The sequence below is a fragment of the Pantherophis guttatus genome, chromosome 3, assembly GCF_059756535.1.
Source record: "Pantherophis guttatus breed Tessera chromosome 3, ASM5975653v1, whole genome shotgun sequence".
Taxonomy (NCBI): Eukaryota; Metazoa; Chordata; class Lepidosauria; order Squamata; family Colubridae; genus Pantherophis; species Pantherophis guttatus.
In genome coordinates, this window is record NC_142065.1 from 126,088,612 (window position 1) to 126,101,285 (window position 12,674).

General features: G+C 37.4%; 1 long non-coding RNA gene across 1 annotated transcript; it reads left to right on the forward strand.

The window, feature by feature from the left end:
• The first annotated feature begins 4,575 nt into the window (after nt 1-4,575).
• LOC148114819 (uncharacterized) lies at nt 4,576-11,534 on the forward strand. Its single transcript, XR_015733231.1, has 3 exons — nt 4,576-4,763; nt 6,358-6,667; nt 7,652-11,534. It is a non-coding gene; the product is annotated as an uncharacterized LOC148114819 (long non-coding RNA).
• Nucleotides 11,535-12,674: the final 1,140 nt, after the last annotated feature.

The following is a 12,674-nucleotide window of genomic DNA, read 5'->3' on the forward strand; positions in this document are numbered from 1 at the left end:
TATTTCTTTACTTAGAAAAGATAAGAATGTTCTTTCATCGATCACATGCCTGCAATATGCATATAATTAGAAATTTCAAATTCTTGGATCAGGACTGTGGATGGTTAGGGTTTCCCTAACACCAAAACTATGTTTATTTTTATATACATTTCTTTAAAAAATTGTAAGAGTATCTATGCTTACCATTTGAGTGAGACAAGAAATTATCCTGTTTCTATCCAGTCAGCTTTCAGAGAAATGGCATCCAAAATTGGATCAAAAAGAGTAAATGCAATTGTTCAATCAAAGCCCCTTGCTTTTTTAATGTGACACCTATAAAAGAGAGGCAAGGCTTCCAAAAATTATGCTATTTTGACTGTTTAAACCTCTCTGCAAATGTCCCTGTACTGAATGGCAGCTCGGAATCCAGTTCAAAAGATTGAAAGCCATTTCTTGGGGCCCCCACTGTCTTAGTGAAAAAACACCCCTCCTCCATCTCGTGAAAGACAAGAGAGCTCCCAAACAATGGGTTATCACAAAGAGCAGAAGTTCCTGCACACCCATCCATGAAACACCGTGGCCTGAAGCACCATACTATAGTAGCACATTGCATTATAGGATGTAAGCCCATGTTTCTCTGATGCTGAGAAATTAAGAATAAGAAAGACAAGGTCACCGCTAGCCCTTGGACGTCTGGAAAACTCAAAAAGCAAGCAGGAATTCTGTGTGAGATAAGATGGGGCAGAGATAATCCCTGACAAGTATACCTGCAAGAATCCCTATGGTGTCTGCTCCCTGATCTGATCTAGTTGAGGGCTGACATCATTGGATAGGCAATGAATGTTTATTTGTCCTCTTAAATCTCCAGGATCAACATCTATATTTTTTGTCTCTAAGAGGACTAATTCCTTGCGGGATGTGATACTCCTGAACAGTGTAACCATCAGGGATCACAACCTTCTGCCTCATATCTCACATCTCCTAGACCACCTTCAAAAGTCATGGATTGTCCAAAAATTGGATGTGAGCAGTACATAAAATTTGATCAGAATAAAAGGCCACAAATGTTTATTATATCAGGTACCCAGTATACATGGTATCCAGTATATATACAGAATGTACGGTGATGCCTTTTGGTCTATATAATTGTGACAACCTGTCAAGGGCCAAAGTGATGGTGAGGGGAATGAGTCTATATTGTTTCCTGTAATTACTTGCCTGGGCCAGATGTAGGAGAAGCAAACGATTCTTAAGGTGAAGGTGATTTAAAGGAATGTAGAGATTGCATCAGCATGAAGATAAAAGGTAAAGGTAACCTGACCAGTCATGTCCGACTCTACGTGCGGTGCTCATCTCCATTTCTTCTCCAAGGGGGCCAGCATTGTCTGAAGACATTTTCCATGGTCAGGTGGCCAGCATAACTACCGTAGTTAGATGCGTCTTATACACCAAATGTAGCTCCGCCCACCCACTGCCCCCCCCACTGGCCCCCACCCTTTGGCCTCTGCCTCCCAGCAATTTACCTCCTTGCACCAAGCAGCAAGAAGAAACAGCCCATTTCAGCTTTAGCACAGCCTAATAAGCACAAGTTGATTGTCCCTTGGATCAGCCTCCCGACTCTCAGCTGTTTTGCGCAGGCCTCTGCTGCTTGCTGCAAGGAGGTAAATTGCTGGGAGCAGATTTTTTTTTCTTGTGCTAATCAAGCTATGCTGAAAATGAAAATGAGAGTAAAGCAGGCCATTTGCTGTTTGCTGCAACGAGGCAAAATTGCTGGGAGGCAGAGGCAGATTTCTTTTTCTTGTTTTCCTCACCAAAAATGGTAGGTGCATCTTATAGTCCGGAGCATCTTATACTCTGAAAAATACAGTATATGCCAAGGTGCATGGAACACTGTTACCTCCCCACCAAAGTGGTACATATTTATCTACTTGCATTTGCATGCTTTCAAACTGCTAGGTGGGCAGGAACTGGGGCAGGAACGGGAGCAACTCCATTGCACAGTGTCCGGATCGCAAATCCAGACTGTCAACTTCCCTGACAAGCTCAGCATCATTAATCACTGAACCATCAAGCCCCCTTAGCATGAAGGAAAAGAAGCAAAATTGCAACACAAGTCCTGAGAAAATGAGAAGCATGAGAAAGAAATTCAAAATAACAATATTTTCATTCTATTTGGCATAAAATGGGGTAGGGACAAGATTTCAAGAGTTTGTTATTATATTCTAAAACAATTAAGTAGCATCATCTTGACATTTACCTAGATTTCTTTTCAATATGTTACCTGTGTGGAATTAGATAGATTGCTCTCTAAGATGTTGTTAAGTAGTCACCTGCAATCTGGACTTTTGTCCTTCTGGCTTCTTCAGGCAACAGTAGTTCTCTGCTGGATTTAGGAAACTGCAAATATCCCTCCACAAGAGGGATAGATGCCAGCAACCCATTGGTTCACTTGCTCTTTAAGCATTAGTGATCCCCTCTGGAATGACCTCCCACCAGAGATTCATCTGTTTCTGACATTGTCTGCCTTCTGGAGAAACTAAAGACAGATTTTTTTCTGCAGGCTTTTGAGGGGCTGTTGCTATGTACTGTGCTGGGCTTTTATCTGTTGCATTTACAGTATATATATTCTTATTTTGGAGACATTGGGAATCCAGTGGTTGCAGCAGGATTTAAGTTTGATTATTAACAGTAATAAATCCATGGATTCCTTGTGGTACATGCTTCCCGACCTGACCTTGAAGAGCTGACAATAGAAAAGCATTGTGTGCATTGTCTCCAGAGTCCATGGTAACGGTCACTAGATCCTTGCTCCACCTAAACCTAGGGAGCCGAGGTGGCGCAGTGGTTAGAGTGCAGTACTGCAGCTACTTCAGCTGACTGCTAGTTCAGCAGATCAGCGGATCAAATCTCACCGGCTCAAGGTTGACTCAGCCTTCCATCCTTCCGAGGTGGGTAAAATGAGGACCCAGATTGTTGGGGGCAATATGCTATTTAGTATACTGTCTTTGGTGTAAGGCGCCCAGAGTCCTCGGAGAGTGGGTGGCATAGAAATATGAATAATAATAAAATAAATTAATTAATATCAGTTTTCTCCTGAACCATAACTTTTTTATAGAGTGTAATGAGTTTTCTGCCTCCATCATCATCTGGGGGTTCCTTGAGAGCAGTTCCTATCCTCTTTTTCTTGTTTTCATTCTCTGCTGAAACACTGCAGTGGAGAGAAAAAGTGGACGCAGATTCCTAAACATGAGGGTTAATTGGTATAACCTCTGCTTTACTCAGACTCCTCTGCCCACCTCCCCTGCATCCCTCAGTATATTCCATTAAATTTCCCTCTTTACCGGTAACATTGACACTGCTGGCCAGAGTTGAGGTGGGAGTTGGAGACTTCTTCACAAGTAGCAATAGCAACAGCACTTAGATTTATATACCACTTCACAGTGCTTAACATTCCTCTCTAAGTGTTTTACAGAGTCATCATATTGCCCCCAAGAATCCTGGTCCTCTTTTTATCAACCTCAGAAGGATGGAAGTCTGTGTCAACCTTGAGCTGCTCAGAATCGAACTTCTGGAGTGAGCAGTGAGTTAGCCTGCATTCTAATCACTGCGCCACCACGGCTCATTAGTAGCTGCCAGGAATGGTGGGCAATTTCTTATAGCCACAACAGGGTCTGTCTCAGGGGTGAAATCCAGCAGGTTCTGACAGGTTCTGGAGAACCGGTAGCGGAAATTTTGAGTAGTTCGGAGAACCGGCAAATACCACTTCTGGCTGGCTCCAGAGTGGGGTGTGAATGGAGATTTTGCAGTATCCTTTCCCTGCCATGCCCACCAAGCCACACCCACCAAGCCACACCATGCCCACAGAACCGGTAGTAAAAAAAAATTGGATTTCACCACTGGTCTGTCTGCAAGACTGGCAATAAGATCCTGCTACTAGCTGTGTATCCTGAGATGATATCTCTCCACTCCACTTCAGGAAGCTTTCTGAAAATACAGGTGGGGATGTTTATGTTTTTGAAAAATCATGACTGTATTCTTCTTTGAGGATTGTGTGTTTACTTTAAGAAGTATATGGGAATATGCAAGATTATTTAGGTTGCTCAGGAGCAAAAGGTTCTTTGAAAGTGCCTTTTCTTGTGCTTCCTGGAATGGAAAGTGTTACTTGGTTCCCTTGCACCAATAGCATTAGGGAGGTCTGTTCAGTGCATGTGCAGATACTATCACTGCTTTTTGAAATGGAGTTCTTCAGGTGTTCTTTGTGTTCAGCTCTTTTTTTTTAGGAGGCTTATTTATGCAGAATGGGTCATACTTCCAACCCTGAAGATATGAACTCAGCAACATTTTCACTTAAGAAGCTAAATATATAAAGTAGAAGGAAGTACTTAGAAGTCCTTGTTCCTGGTCAACCGTCAGCATAAATCTGAAGAAAAGGTTACCTCATAATCTTTTGAGTACAGTAGAAACATGTGTAAAATCATACACAATTTAAGAGTGATACTTATTAAAAATCTCAATCTCTCTCTCTGTCTCTCTCTCTCTCTCTCTCTCTCTCTCTGTCTCTCTCTCTCATTTATTTTCTCTAATTCATCAGTGTCTTAAAAACAAGCCATTTCTGATTAGACTCTCTGCATGGCTATTCTTTTTCAGATGGAAACTACAAGCTTTCACGTTTTCAGAAGCAAAGACAAGCAAGTTTAAATAGGCATCAAGGTTGTGCTTTGCAAGGAGGAAGAAAAGCAGAGATAAAGATGTCTGACAGCACAAAAGAAACAAAAACATTCTTGGTAACTTCCATATGTGATAATTTACCAGACTGACAAAATATTGCAGTTTGTTTAAGTATTTATAAGATGCCCTCCTTCAACTATGTTTCCTGAATTATTTGAGTCCTTGAGGTGCTATCACTGGAGACCATTATAATAGTGTCTGAGACAGAACTGTCTTTCCCTTCCCTTGTAAATGAGGAGGGGAACCCTAGACCATGGCTTCAAAAGGAAGATTTGATATCTAGAAATATTGACCCCTGGAAATAAGGGAGAACTTGTTGATCTTTAAAGCCCTTCACAGCATAGGTTAGTTGAGGGACCAGGTTAGTTGAGGAACCGCTTCTCCATGACTTCATCTGTCCCACATGTGGGAGGTGGCTCCATCTATTTTTTTAGGGGACACGGTGGCTCAGTGGCTAAGATGCTGAGATTGTCGATTGAAAGGTCGGCAGTTCAGCGGTTCGAATCCCTAGTTCCGCGTAATGGGGTGAGTTCCCATTACTTGTCCCAGCTTCTGCAACCTAGCAGTTTGAAAGCACGTAAAAAATGCAAGTAGAAAAATAGGGACCACCTTTGGTGGGAAGGTAACAGCGCTCTGTATGCCTTTAGCATTTAGTCATGCCGGCCACATGACCACGGAGACGTCTTCAGACAGGCTGGCTCTCCGGCTTTGAAACAGAGATGAGGATCGCCCCTTAGAGTCAGGAACAACTAGCACATATGTGCGAGGGGAACCTTTACCTTTACTTTTATCTATTTTTTACTTTCACTCAGGTTTTTTTAATATAGTTTTCAATGTTTGAATTATTAATAATTGTAATGATTTTAGATGTTTATTGATTGTTTTATCATGTTGTTAGCCAATGTGCTGTAATATGGGGAGCTATATAAAAGAGGCAGGGAAGGAAAAAAAGAGAGAAATCTAATACAACTCATTTTAGGGAAGGTCCATTGTGTTTCAGATCTTTCAATGGAGATCCATTTTGAAGAAATACAACTGGGAAAGAATTTTTCTGTACTGTATAACTGGATCCCTTTCCTTGTATTAAAAAAAATCCTTAGGACTCCATGTTAAAAACAATTTAAACAGATGTAGGTTTTGCATCTTTGAGTTCACACTGATATTTCTCTTTGGTTTTGCACTTCATTTTTGGGTGAGCTGAAAAGCAATATATACATTATATAACCATTTTGGAAGCATACTTGAGAACTTTTGGAACTGTACTTGACTCGTAGTGATTGGCAGCACATTAAATAGAGCTTTGTGTCAGCAGTGGAGTGAATTCAGCAAAAGCAGGACTTTAACTTACAAACTGCAGACTTCATGACTCCAACTTAACTCCTTATTTCATTTTGCAATATTAATTGGAGGAAAGTTTAGGTCTACAACAGGGGTGTCAAACTCATAAGAATATGAAGGAAGCAAATTATTAAAGGAGAAAAAACCCAGTCCCAAGTTATTTCAAATAGAACTAAGGAGATTACAAAGCATTTTGAGTAAATTATAGTTTTTAAGGAAATAATATTGCTAACTACTTTATATTAATTCCCCATGTTGGTTTGCATATTGTGAATATTACCAGCTTTTAATTGGATATGTATTCCTATTAAGTCTAATTTCAGAATACAGAATGCTTCGCTAAATGGATCCTGGTTTTATTTGTTTTGGATCATAATGAGGAAGAATTAAGAGAGCAGCTACAACTTCGATTGTTTAAACTGCTGATCCAAATTCCATCCCATTTACTGAGGATTTCTCCTGGATCAATGGGATTTCTTCACAGATGCACATTCTTCATAAGCCTGTGCATGACATGGAAAATAGGTTCTGTTTTGAACCTCAAACAATCAGAGGCTTTCCAGAGATTTGGTCATTCAGCCAGAAAGAAACAGGAACTTTTGTTTCAGGAGTGATTATACAGGTAAGTAGAGCCATTTTGCCCCTCAGTCACTAATGCTGATGACCTCCGCAGTAAGGAATAGGTTCCCACAAGGCATAGACCACTATCCAATCCTGGGATCTTTCACACCTTCTTTTCCCCACTCCCTCCCCTGCTTTACCTCAGCCATAGGCACAACCATTGTTAATATCTCAGCATGGACTGGACTGTTTCCAACCACCACCATCATTTTCTCTGCAGGCAGGCAGCAAAACAACCTTTCCTTTCCCAAACATGTCTCATAAAAAGGTGGCTACCTGCCAACTGCCTTCAAACTCCTACCTGGTGCCCTATGGCTCCTTCTCCCTGTGACCTCTGTGTCCCCTGATCCCATATGTTTTTCAAGGGCTTGGAAGCAGGGCCAGCTGACTAAAACTAGGGAGCTTTAATTTTAACTTTTAGTTAGCTTGATTGGAGCTTTAATTTTTATCCTCGCCACAAAATAAACAATGGTGAAGAAAGTGTGAATGTGGAGGGGGAAAGGACTGACTGATGCTCTTAGCACTTCTCTTCATAAGACACCTGGCAAGATAGAAGAGTGGGGCTTAGCTATGGGGATCCTCATCTGGATTTAAGAACAGGGGATAATAGGCTGGGATCTCTCTGCTCCTATTGGTCCCAAGATTTTAAAAAGAGTGGCATCCTGTTTTTACAAAATAATATGACTCCCTTGCTTTTCAGAGTTTCTGCTAGAGGCTTCTTGGAAGGCTGCTTAATATTGACCAGAATTATTTTCTATCTTACCCATAATAACACCCCAGTGATACTGTCTGAAGCATCCCCTATATTGCTTCTCTTTTTGAGAAGAGTCTTTAATTTTGTCGCAGATGATTAACTTGTTTTTATGCCTTCTTGAAGAAAAATGAAATACCTATGAGGTTTGGTAAACTTTATCAGTCATGCAGTTGATGCATATGGCACGTACCATCTTGTATGATCGTGATTCTCAATCTTATGTTCCCCCAGACACTGCATCAAGCATCTTGGGTCTGACCAAGGAGGAAAAGAAAAAGATGCTTTTACAAAAAAAGGATATCAATCTGTTTATCTGTGTGCTGCATCAGTGGGCCATTAGTATGATGATGTTATTATCCTGAAGACGTCTGATACATTGCACTGTACCATGGTCCAAAAACTAAAGTTTTCCTATAATAATGTAATAATAATTGTTGATGCTGTAGCTGTAAACATAAGAAATAATTTTGTCATGGGAGAAAAATTCACTTTTATCAATGAGAAACTCCTGGTTGCTTTACATTGTCTCGGGCCAATAAAAATAAAATCCATAAATCCTCCTTACACTGGAATAACTCAGTAAAATCATATTTTCATTTTCCTCAGTCAAAAGAAACCACTATATTGCATCTCCAATATAATAGAAGCCCAGATTGCAGCTCATGCCCAACAGCAACTCTGTTCACCTACCTACCTACCCACCCTCCTCATCATCAAGCACCCCCAAATCCCATTCATTCTATATATATATAATTTTTTATTACTTTAACATTACAAACAACATATACAATATTTCACCCTGTGCTATACATAAGAAAGGAAGATTTGGTTCTTTGGATATATCCTCATGATCGCCAAAATCCACGTTCTCGGGGTACAGGTACCGAAGCATCCAATTTTCCCAGCGCATAGTCCACAAATGGTTTCCAAATTTTCCAGAAAATATCTTCTTTATAGTCACCATTTCTAATTTTAATATCACATGTCATTTTATCGTTTACAGCTAATTTCCACATTTCACAATACCATTCTTCTATTCTAAAATTCACATCTAATTTCCAATATCTGGCTATTATAATTCTATCCATTATAATCATAATTCTAATCAATTCTTTCTCATATTTTGTTAGTTCTATTTCCTTAATTATCAACAATAATATAGTTTCTGGTTTCAATATTATTGCTTTCCCCATCATTTCAAATATCATTTCCTCCAATTGTTGCCAAAAAATTTTAACTTTATCACATTTGTACTACATATGTTCATAAGTCCCTAATTCCATATCACATCTCCAACATTGTTTACTAATTTTGTTATCCATTAATGACAATCTTAATGGAGTCAAATACCATTTCCAAACAACCTTATAATTATGCTCTTTAATCCTTACAGATAAAGTCTTCATAATTCTACTCTTCCAATTCACGTTCCAATCTAAATCTGATATTTTAATATTAAGTTCTTTTTCCCAATTCGTCTTCATCACCCTTTGTGGTTTTCCATCAAAATTTATAATCATATATATCTTACTAACGAGTCCCTTTAGCACGATTTCATCTTTCATAATTTGGAATACTAAATGTTCAAATTCAGTTTTACTTCTACTTATCGAACAGTTGTCCCTTACCTTCTTAGTCCATTTTTCTATCTGTATTTTTTCAAACCAGCCTAAACCCAATTTTTCAATGATTTCTTTTTTCCTCCTTTCATTTTCTGAAGTTTTTAACCAATCTATTATAGTTTGTATATTTTCATCTTCCATTACCCTATCACGACTTATATTAGTTTTAATCGGCCAATTTTCAATTGTCTTCCCTAAGAAAATTATATGTGGAATTAAAATTTTAACAAATTTATTCCAAATTTTACTCAGTCCCTTTAACCAATAGCTATTAATTACACATTTTGATTTTGCTTTATCTAAAAACCATGTTGAGCCAAATCTCTTGATGTCTTTTAATTCTAAATCTCTCCAATGACTATCTTCACCTTTAAATATTTTTACTACAGTCCGAATAGCATAAGCCCAATAATAATTGAGTAGTTTGGGGATTCCTAATCCACCTTCCTTTTGATTTTGATACCACATTTTTTTTTTATTTGATTTATATGCCGCCCTTCTTCGGAGACTCAGGGCGGCTTACAATGCGTTAAGCAATAGCCTTCATTCTTTTGTATATTTTATACAAAGTCAGCTTATTGCCCCCACAAACTGGGTCCTCATTTCACCTACCTTAGAAAGGATAGAAGGCTGAGTCAACCTTGAGCCTTGGAGAGATTCGAACCAGCAGAAATTGCAGGCAGCTGTGTTAATAACAGGGTGCTTAGACCACTGTACTATCAAGGCTCTTGATTTTCTTCACTAATCTAGGTCTTTTCCCACCATTGCAAAATTTATCCAATTTCTTCTGATATCCTTCAATATCTTTCTCTGTCAAATTTAACGGTAACATCTCAAATAAAAAATTGAACTTTGGCAACAACATCATCTTACACATTGCAATTCTACCAAACCAAGACAACTTTATCATTTTATATTTATCTATCTTTTTCTCAATTTCATTCATCACCACATCATAATTTAGTTTTTTCATTTCTTTAACTTTGAGTGAAAGTGTTATGCCCAAATATTTCAATGTTTTTTTAATCCTTATCCCAAATTGTTCTTGCATATTCTCCCACTCCTTACCATTATTATTCATTAATAGTTCAGATTTTGACCAATTTATTTTCAAACCTGTCATTTCCTCAAATTCTTCCAAATGCTTATGTATCTTTTTCAAATCTTTCTCTATATCTTTCAAAATAATCAAAGTATCATCCGCATACAGATTTATCTTATATCCCTTATACCCTTCCAATTCTTCATCTTTTTCTATCATTTTTGTCAAAATTTCCATAACTAATAAAAATAATGTTCGAGACAGGGGACATCCTTGTCTCGTACCCGCTTCCAATCTTATCTCTTCTGTCAGCCTTCCATTCACCTTCACTCTTGCACTACTTTTTTGATACAGTTTTGAAATAACATGTATAAACTTATTACCAAAACCTAGTACCTCAACAATTGTTTTAATAGTTTCCCATTGTACAGAGTCAAAAGCTTTAAAAATATCTAATGATACTATACCTATTTTATCAGCATTATATTCAGCAACATCTAACTGGAGGCCGCCACAGCAACTAAAATTTTTTTATAAAGGAAGAATGCAAATAATTACTTTGGAAACAGATGCAGTGTTATACTTACATGAACTTGGATTGATTGTAAAGGATGAGGACATAACAGAGATAAAAGATCAAATGCTCAAGATGGGTGGAACATATGCAAAAACATCAACACCAGAAGAAAAAGGGGCTGCTGGACAAGACCCTAAAAGATTAAAGCGGAAGAAAATCTCACCTGTGACGGTTGAACAAAAGAAAAGTCATGATGATATAATGGGAGATGGAGTGGATAAGGAATTGTAGGATCTTGAAAAAGAATTGCAGGAAGCTGAGTGCGGGGAAAAGTTACCACCCTTTTCTCTGAGAGATGAATTTAAGTAGACTACCCGAAAGAAGTGACCCGACCATTAGCACGTCCCCTCTCCCTCACTCTCTTTATAGAGGCAGAAACCAATTGAGGATGTGGGGGACGAAGATTGTTTGTTATTTAATGTTTGATGTGTCTTTTGTCCTTTTTTTATTTTTTTTTTTATTTTTTTTCTTCTATGTTGAATGTTGTTTGGAATGTGGGAGATTGGTGCTGGGATCTGGGCACAGAAAGGAAGAGGAGGGGAAAGGATTAAAAAAGTTACAGTTTAAATGGGCTTAATAAAAATAATGACATGGAATGTGAAGGGTACAGGGAATCAGATCAAGAGAAGACGATTGGAACTTAAAATTAAAAGAGATCTACCAGATATATTATTTTTGCAAGAAACCCATCAGAAATCTGAAGACTCAAATAAAATGTATATAAAGGGTATGCAAATTTATGAAAAATCTTTTGGAACTTCAAAAGCTAGAAGAGTCGCAACATTGATATCAGATAGGGTATATTTTGAAAAAGAACAAGTAATTGTGGATGAAGAAGGAAGATATGTAATAATTGTGGGAAATATTAATGAGGAAAAAGTGACACTGGTCAATTTATATTTACCGAATGAGAAGCAAAAATAATTTCTTGAAAAAATAACTAAAATTTTGGAAATTGAAAGTGTAGGGAAAGTAATTGTGGCTGGGGATTTTAATTTAATTAGAGATAAAATAGATAGTACTAACCCCACTCGTTGTGGAGGAGCAAATAAAATGGGGACTTTAAATAAATGGATGTTTCAAAACAGCGTGGTGGATGCCTGGAGAGAAGTGAAAGGAACTGAAAGAGTGTACATTTTTTACTCTAAGATACATAATACATATTCAAGAATTGACTATATCTTAGTTTCTAAAGACTTGTTGAATAATGTGGATAAGATAGATGTGGGAATTTTTAAGGATTCTGATCATGCAGAAGTTACGATGGAAATAGATTTTAATTTTGAGAAAAAAGGAAGTTGTTGGAGATACGATGAAAAACTGTATAAAAATGAGGAGGATAAAAAATGGATATTTAAAAAATTGGAAGAATGTTGGAGATTGAATGATAATGGAGAGGTTAAATTTGAAATTGTTTGGGATGCGATGAAAGCAGTGTTTAGAGGGGAAAGTATCAAGTTATCAAGCAGAAAATATAAAAATTATAAAAATAAAATTGAAAAAGATAAAAGCCAGATTAAGGAATTGGAGAATCAATTTTTGCTTACTAAAGAAAAAATTTTTTTGGAGGAACTAAATTTGCTAAAAAATAAATTGATAGAAGAAGATATAGAATTGGTAAAAAAGAATATGAGATATTTAAATAGGAATTTTTTTGAATTTAGCAATAAAAACTCTAAGTTATTGGCAAGGATGGCGAAAAATAAAAGAGAGAAGAGAGAAATTGGAGCCTTGATAGATGATAAGGGTATAAGATGCTATAAAAAATTAGAAAAATGTGAAGTGGTCAGGAACTTTTTTCAAAATTTATATTTGAAAAAATTAATTGACCAGGAAAAACTGAGAAGTTATTTAGAAAAACATGTTGTGAAAATTGACCAAACATATAAAGACTTGATGGAAGAAGATATAACACAAGACGAGATTAATGGAGTAATACAAAAAATAAAATTAGGGAAAGCGCCAGGTGAAGATGGATTACCTGCTGAGTTTTATAAAGAATTTAAGGAAATA